The following is a 7,692-nucleotide window of genomic DNA, read 5'->3' as shown; positions in this document are numbered from 1 at the left end:
TGTTGGGAGCCAGAGCAAAGGGGCTCAACATCTCGCTGGCCACCTGCCCACAACTAGAAGCCCATGACCACGGTGTAAAGGCTTTATTGTAGTCTGTACTGGGAGAGATGCCCATCATACAGAAATAGAAAGTTACACTGAGCATCAGGGGTTCATGCCCACATTGACCAACCCTGTCTTCCTCCTAGCCTGCCCCTCCAACCTTCTTAAAGAAATGGGTTCTTGGAGGTCCCTAGGACAACTGTGGCATATAATAAATTTCAGTTTTACTCAATTATTGAAAAAAATAGCCAAATGAATGGAAACACATGAACTATGAACCAAAGGCTGAGGGGCTCCCAGCTGGATCAGGCCCTCTGAATAGGTGAGACAGTTGATTGGCTTGATCAGTTTGGGAGGCATCTAGGCAGTGGGATCAAGTCCTGTGCTCATTGCATGAATTGGCTGTTTGAAACCAGGAACTTATGCAGGGACACTTGGCTTAGTCTGGGAGGAAGGGACTGGACCTCCCTGGACTGAGTCTACCAAGTTGATCACAGTCCTCGGGGAGGACTTGTCCTGGAGGAGGTGGGAATGGAGGGTGGGCTGGGGGTATGGGGAGGGCGTGGGAGGGGGGAGAATAGGGGAACCCATGGCTGATATGTAGAACTGAATGGTATTATAAAATAAAAAATATATATCACACACACACAAAAAAAAAAAGAAAGAAATGGGTTCTACCATGGTCTTCCTTCTCCTTCCTCTCCTCTAGAAGTAACAACTGTTCTGAATGGCTTATGGTCATTCCGCTGCAGGTTTTCCAGTGTTATTACATGTAGGCTTATGTTGCAAACTCCATGCATGCTTGTTACCTCAGCTCTGAAGGAGGCAGAGACAAAAGCACCACTGAGACCTGATGGCTTCCAGTCTAGCTGAGAAAATGTGAAGGAGAGACGCTGCCTCAAAAAATAGAGAGTGCTAGAGGGAGAATCCCCTTCTCTTCCCTCATGCAAGTGTTTGAGCACATGTCCCCACACACATGAGCGTATACTCACATAGACAAAAAACGCCCACATAAATATATAAAGCAATAAATGGCAATTTTTTAAAGTCTGAACACAATGCCTGAAAGACTAGAATGAGGTCTGAGGAGGAATCACACAGAGCTGGCATTTGACAAAGCCCAACAGATAGTAAAATTCTACCCTCTCTTTTTGCAACTGGAGCAACCGAGGCACATTAAGAAAGTGGATCAAGGTCATACAGCAAAGGACAATACAGTCCACACAAATCTAGGATGGATCTCTACCCCTGCTCTCAATAAAGCAAATGTCTACATGAAAAAAAAAAACAACAATAGAACTCACAAGAAACAGAAAGCTGGTCTGCCTGTAGCTCCCTAGGTGTGGCAGGCCCTGAGAGCCACGGAGTCCAAGACACAGAGAGCAAGCCCACAGCCACGGAGTCCAAGACACAGAGAGCAAGCCCACAGCCACGGAGTCCAAGACACAGAGAGCAAGCCCACAGCCACAGAGTCCAAGACACAGAGAGCAAGCCCACAGTCACGGAGGCCAAGACACAGACACCAAGCCCACAGCCACAGAGGCCAAGACACCAAGCCCACAGCCACGGAGGCCAAGACACCAAGCCCACAGCCACGGAGTCCAAGACACAGACAGCAAGCCCACAGCCACGGAGGCCAAGACACAGACACCAAGCCCACTGATGGCCTCCTTAGGTCCCGCTGTGTGAGAAGCTGTGTGGACTGGCAGGTTTTCTTGTGGCTCTAAGTGACCTCACAGTCATGCTAAATTACTTGCATTCAGCCCTGGGGGTCAGATGGAAGAAGACACCTGTATATACATCCCTCCTTTCCCTCTCCAGGGTGCACACCATGGGTCCCTAATCTCTGTGCCACAAAGCTCCTTTTCATAAAACGTCATTTTTTTTTCTTCTAAATGATAAAGTTTGATTTTGGTTGTTAACTTTCCACTTCAAAGCCCTGGCGGGGCACTTCTTTTGAGCAGTGTGGGTGAGACGTGAGGCATAAAGAGCAGGGAGAAAACACGGGGAGGGGATTCATGAGAGATCCGTAAAAAAATATCGTAAAGAAATAATAAAATCTATGTTTCTTTTCAGTTGTTTAACAAAAGAACTTCTGGGAAGGTATGGTCATGGGGTAGAAAATGAGTTTTAACTATCAAATGTCAAAATCTTCAGTGCTTTCCAGATGTGACAATGGCTTTTTCTAAACAGTTCCCATGTTGCTCTCTGTGGGGCCAGAACAGGTTAAACTGAACGAATTTTGTAAGTGATTCCCTCCTCTGTCTCTGTCTCTCTGTCTCTGTCTCTCTGTCTCTCTGTCTCTCTCTCCCTCCCTTCCTGCCCCCCACCCCCAGTCAGTGTGTATGTGATAGAGAAAGCTCATGCATGTGGGGGGCCAAAGCACACCTGAGACGCTCAGACATAGTTTTCCAGACACCCCTCACCTTCTCAGAAGCAATGCTTTCCCCTGGTCTAGAACTTATGGCATAGCTAAGGCTGGGAACCCTGGAGAACCTCACATCTCCACCTCTTTGGTGCTGGGAGCCCTGGCACACGCCACCATGCTTGGCAGTTTTTCATGGATTCTAGGGAACAAACAAGTCCTCAATACTTGCCAGAAAAATTCTCTATCAACCCAGACCTCAAAAAGAAACAAGTAATTAAGGGACAGAACCCTGAATCCTAGGGCAGGACTGCTCAAGCGATCATTTCATACAAATATAAAACTGGCAAGGAGGGGGACGCCAATGCTCTTTGCTTTCGGTCTCTTTGCATGGGGGATTGTCATTAGCGGAAATAGCATTCACAGGGGAAGAGGTAAACAAGTGTTCAAAGCACGTGATCAGAGATAGCACTCAGCCCACACCTGTGCTGTCCAGTGTTTAAATCATGGGAAGCTAGAGAAACTAAAGGGAAATCAAGCAACGGAAGACAGGAGAGAGAGAACAGAAGAACCATGAATTTTGGCCTGAGCAACGTTGTTTCCATTTGTTTCCTGTCCCCCAAACATTCGTGGTGAACGAGCGCCCTCCTCTGGTCACATGGAGGAAGTTCAGGAACTTCACTTAACCAAACTCAAATTCAAACTCCGTGATGGATGAATTGCTGCATTCGAAAAGAACTGCATTCAACATTAATCTGCAATCCTACCTCAATACATATACCACAAACTAGCAAAACCCACTCAGAGGACGAGGGCTTCCAGCAAAATAAGAAATGAGAATTGGATAGGATCTTGCTCACATCCAACCTACTTTCACGGTGTTTTTCTCCCCTTGTTAAAGGAAGTCAAGTTAGCTCAAAATTAGCCTCTCTAGGCAGAACAACTTTCTCCGAACAGCAATCAAAAGTCAAATACACACCCAGTCTTCCAAAGCGACAGTTAGAGGCAAGGTGCTCAGTGGCTCGCTCCTGCTCCACCCAGGCCAGATAACTTGATGCCAGCGCCGAGTTTATGTATTTGGGGAATTCCACCTGTCTGGGCTGCATTCACCTCTTCATTGTGTACAGCATAGTTATGTACATAGGGAGCAGATGCGTCTTAATGTCCTGCTTAGGGTTTCTTTGGATAAATGTCCAGAAGGGGGATTAATCGTTGAGGTGGAAATTCCACTAACGTTTTCAAGTTTTTCATTGAGTTTGCTAATTGCAGGTGGTACCATGTTACTTACATAAGGACATTTTCACGCAGATGTGAACTCCACATTGAGCATATTCTGCCATGCTCTCCTACCTCCTCTTTCTCTCCCTCTCATTATCTTTGTTCCTCTAGACAATTTTGCTCTTACTTTCTTGTCATACATATATGCATACACACTTTTCTGTACCTGTATAACATCTAGGGACCACAAGTGAGGGAACACATGCCATCTTTGTCCTTCCAGGACTGGCTTCAGGTTGTTTTTATTTGTTTTTGGTTTTTTTGGGTTTTGTTGTTGTTGTTGTTGTTGTTGTTGTTGTTGTTGTTGTTGTTGTTTTACGTGAAATTTCCAGTTTCATCCACTTTCTGGCAAATGCTATCATTTCAATCTTCTCTATGGCTGAAAATTTTCCAGTGTGTAGATAAACCCCCTTTTTCTTGAAGGATCTTGGGACTGTTTTTAACAGCAAGTACATCATTTTCCATTCCCACCCACAGTGCACGGGTGTGGCCATTTCTCCACACCCTCACCAACAGCTATTTTATTTTCTGCTTTGGTACTCACCATACTAATGATCATGAGGCAATATTTCCCTGTGGTTTTAATTTGTATTTCCTAATGATTAGTGACCCGGAGCCTCTTTCGATATGTTTTGAGGCCACTTGAATATCTTCTCTGAAAACTATACATTAAAGCCTCTCCCCAATTTTCCCACTGAGTATTTGCTGATGTTGAATAAAGGAGTTTAGATAGATAGATAGATAGATAGATAGATAGATAGATAGATAGATACATACATACATACATACATACATACATACATACATGGATGGATGATAGATAGACATACTATTATATATGAGGTAATAACATAATTATATAATTTCCCTGTTGTTCGAATATTAGATGGTCTTGTAATAAAAAACCCAGTCACCAGACATTGGGGTAAAAGATCAGAGAAGCAGAGCAAGCCACAGCCACCACCCATTCCCTCACCAGATCCACAAATCCTCTGACTGAAATCCTCTGAGTCTTCACCCAAAAGGGTCTCAGCTGAACTGCCTTAGCTCCTGTTTCCTCACGCCTTATCTACCTTTCTTCACCCTGCCATCACTTCCTGGGATTAAAGCCGTAAGTGCTCCCCAGTACTGGGATTAAAGGCAAATCTGATGTCATCACATTTGTCTATTTGGGGGGTTGATATCTATGGTTTGTACTTCAGCCACAAGACTCCACTGAAGACATTCATATTTTTTCTAGGTCCTTCACAGGACTTATATTCAAGTTATTGTCACACTTTGAGTTAGTTTTGCATGTGATGGCAGAGAGGCGTCTAACTCCATTTATTCACAGGAGCAGCCCCATTGTCCCAGGGCCGTCCCCTGGAACACTATTCTTCCTCCCCTGGACAGACTTAGCGACCTCGTCTAGAATCACCTGAGCACAGACGTGCAGGTTTCTTTCTAGAGTCATTTGTTTCTACTCCCCAGGGCTGAATGACAATCTGTGTGCCCACGTCACACTGTTCTGGCTACTGTGGCTTTGCAGTTCTTGCTTCTCAGCATTGTGTTAGCTGTCTGTCTGGGAGGCCCTGCGACTCTACATGGCTTCTGTATCCTGGCATTTCTAAAGTAGGCGACTTTACCTAAAACACCTGTATTTCCAGCACTCTCAGAATCACACACACACACACACACACACACACACACACACACACACACACGACTCTAATTTGACCCACCCTCCTGCAGGGAAGCGCTATCACCAGCTGCCTGAGCTATATTTGCAGCACCAGCCACAGCATCTCACATACGAGGCTTTGGCTCCCCCACAGCGCTGGTTTCCATGCCATTCATCAGCATTCACACTCCTGAGCCTCCATGCTGCTCACACCAGCTTGCCAGTTCTCAGTGGGCCTTGGTGTGTTGCACACCAGAGCAACTGCTTTTCTAAATCAGTTTCGAAACCTGAAGAATGAAACAGCACTATGTGTGAACTCTGGGTCACCTTGGGTCAGAACTGGAAATGTAACTCCTGCGCATCATCCAAACTCTCCCCACACCTCATGCTCCACTGTTCTGTGCACTTGGACCAAATCTTCCTAAAGGATCCCTCTTTGCAGTCCAGTGTTAGCCCAACCCTGATGGACAGCCATTTTCCTCGGCACCCATCATCCCATTCCTTACTTCACTGATACTCCCAGATGCAGCTAATGGTCAAACCCAGGGCTTAGGTCTGTGTCCTCCAAGCTTGGAGTGAGAGAGAGGACCAGAAATGAGGATGCTGGATGCTACCTTGAGAAGACAGGATACACTTCCATTGAGAGGCACTGATTGAAGCAAGGAAGGCATTTCTCTGTAGTGGGTAGCCATTCCGGCCTTAATCTGGAAGTTCCAATCCCCATTGAGGCTTTGGTAACTGTCACACCTACAAGGCGAGGCCGAGAGAGGACCCTGAAGACCCAAGATCCAGATGCACTGCCCTCTCTTGGTTCCTGGACCCTGGACACTGGAGGTAGACCAAGCAGAGTTCTCCAGAGAACACCGCCGGACTGCGCCACACCTTTTCCAGACTCTGTAAACTATCCATTCACTTGTAAGTTACCCCACAAAATAAACCTCACTTAGTAATTTCACCAATATTCTCATTTGGGCAACCACAGTTGACAAGATTTTTATGAAGCAAGAGGAAGTTGGGGAAGGAAGAGGAAGATTCCATGAAGGACTGGCTGGAGATGACACAGAACCCTAAGTGGTGTGGTCGTAACCTACAGAAGGTGAGGCTATCACTGAGATAGGAAGTAAGTTCCATTTGGGAAATACTGACTTTGAAGGGTATTAAAGGAAGTTTCCAGACCTTCAAGCCCCAGGAGTCACAGAAGTGACCTTAAGCGTCGCCTCTCAATTGTCCTAATTTTGTCAGTGCCGACTGATTCTCGTTCTGGAAGCCTTTGCTCTTCCGGCTGTCAGTCTCCAGAGACTTGAGATACCTTTTCCTACTCCTCAAGACTCTTTATTTTTATTTGACGTGCATGGGTCTTTACCTTCATACGTCTCTGTATCACATGCATGCAATGCTTGAGGAATCCAGAAGATGTCCCATCCCACCCCACCACCCCCTGGAACTGGAGTTACATACAGACAGTTGTTAGCCACCATGTGGGTGCTGGGAATAGATCCTGAGTCCTCTGGAAGAGCGGTAAGTGCTCTTAACCGCTGAAACATCTTTCCAGCACCTGTCCTAAAGCTGAACCCTAGACAAGCCCTACTAGGTAGAGATGTGCGCCTGGGCAAACTCCTCTGTAAAGTGAGAGGGTGAGAGGAAATTGCATCCTGGATCCTTCCAGGTTCTAAATATGATGCAGCACGTCCTGGATCCATCGCGAGGGGGCACCAGAAAGGTGTCCTCATACACAACTTGGAGGAATCCACCCCAAGCCAGCAGGACTACGGAAGGATTATGCTGGACCAAGGTGAAAGCGAGACAGAAGCGATCCTCTCACGTCCTCCTGAGTCAAGCAAATCCGTGGCCCTCTAAAAACCTTGTTTTAGCAGCAGCAGCAGCAGCCAACACTGGGGATCCCGATAATTTTCTTCCAGCATTAAGGCAAACACCACTGCCACGCTCTTCGATGCCTGGGTTTTAATTAAACGTATGGATTGTCGAGGGAAATTGGATCCAACCGGCACATTGTAGTCACCTGCATGCCTTTAAACAGTGCGACATTCCCATCCCAAGCTAGGACAGAGGCTCCAGAATCGCCTGGGGCAGATCTCTGTCGAAGTCTGACGCTTCTTGCTCCCCTGGCCCTGGACCCTCGCAACGTATTTGCTAAAGTAGCTTCCATTCGAGGAACGCTCCCTGGCAGAGAAACTCAGGACGATCCTACAGATCTCCACCAGGGGGCAGGCAGGGTACACGTGACACCAGCACAGTTCCTTAGGAGGAAAGCTTCCAGCACAGCTCTATATTCCTTCCTACACAGATAAACCTATAAAAGAAACACTGTCTGAGCCTTCTAGAGACT

This window comes from Peromyscus leucopus, chromosome 12 (assembly GCF_004664715.2).
Source record: "Peromyscus leucopus breed LL Stock chromosome 12, UCI_PerLeu_2.1, whole genome shotgun sequence".
Taxonomy (NCBI): Eukaryota; Metazoa; Chordata; class Mammalia; order Rodentia; family Cricetidae; genus Peromyscus; species Peromyscus leucopus.
Note: the sequence above shows the minus strand (reverse complement) of the source record.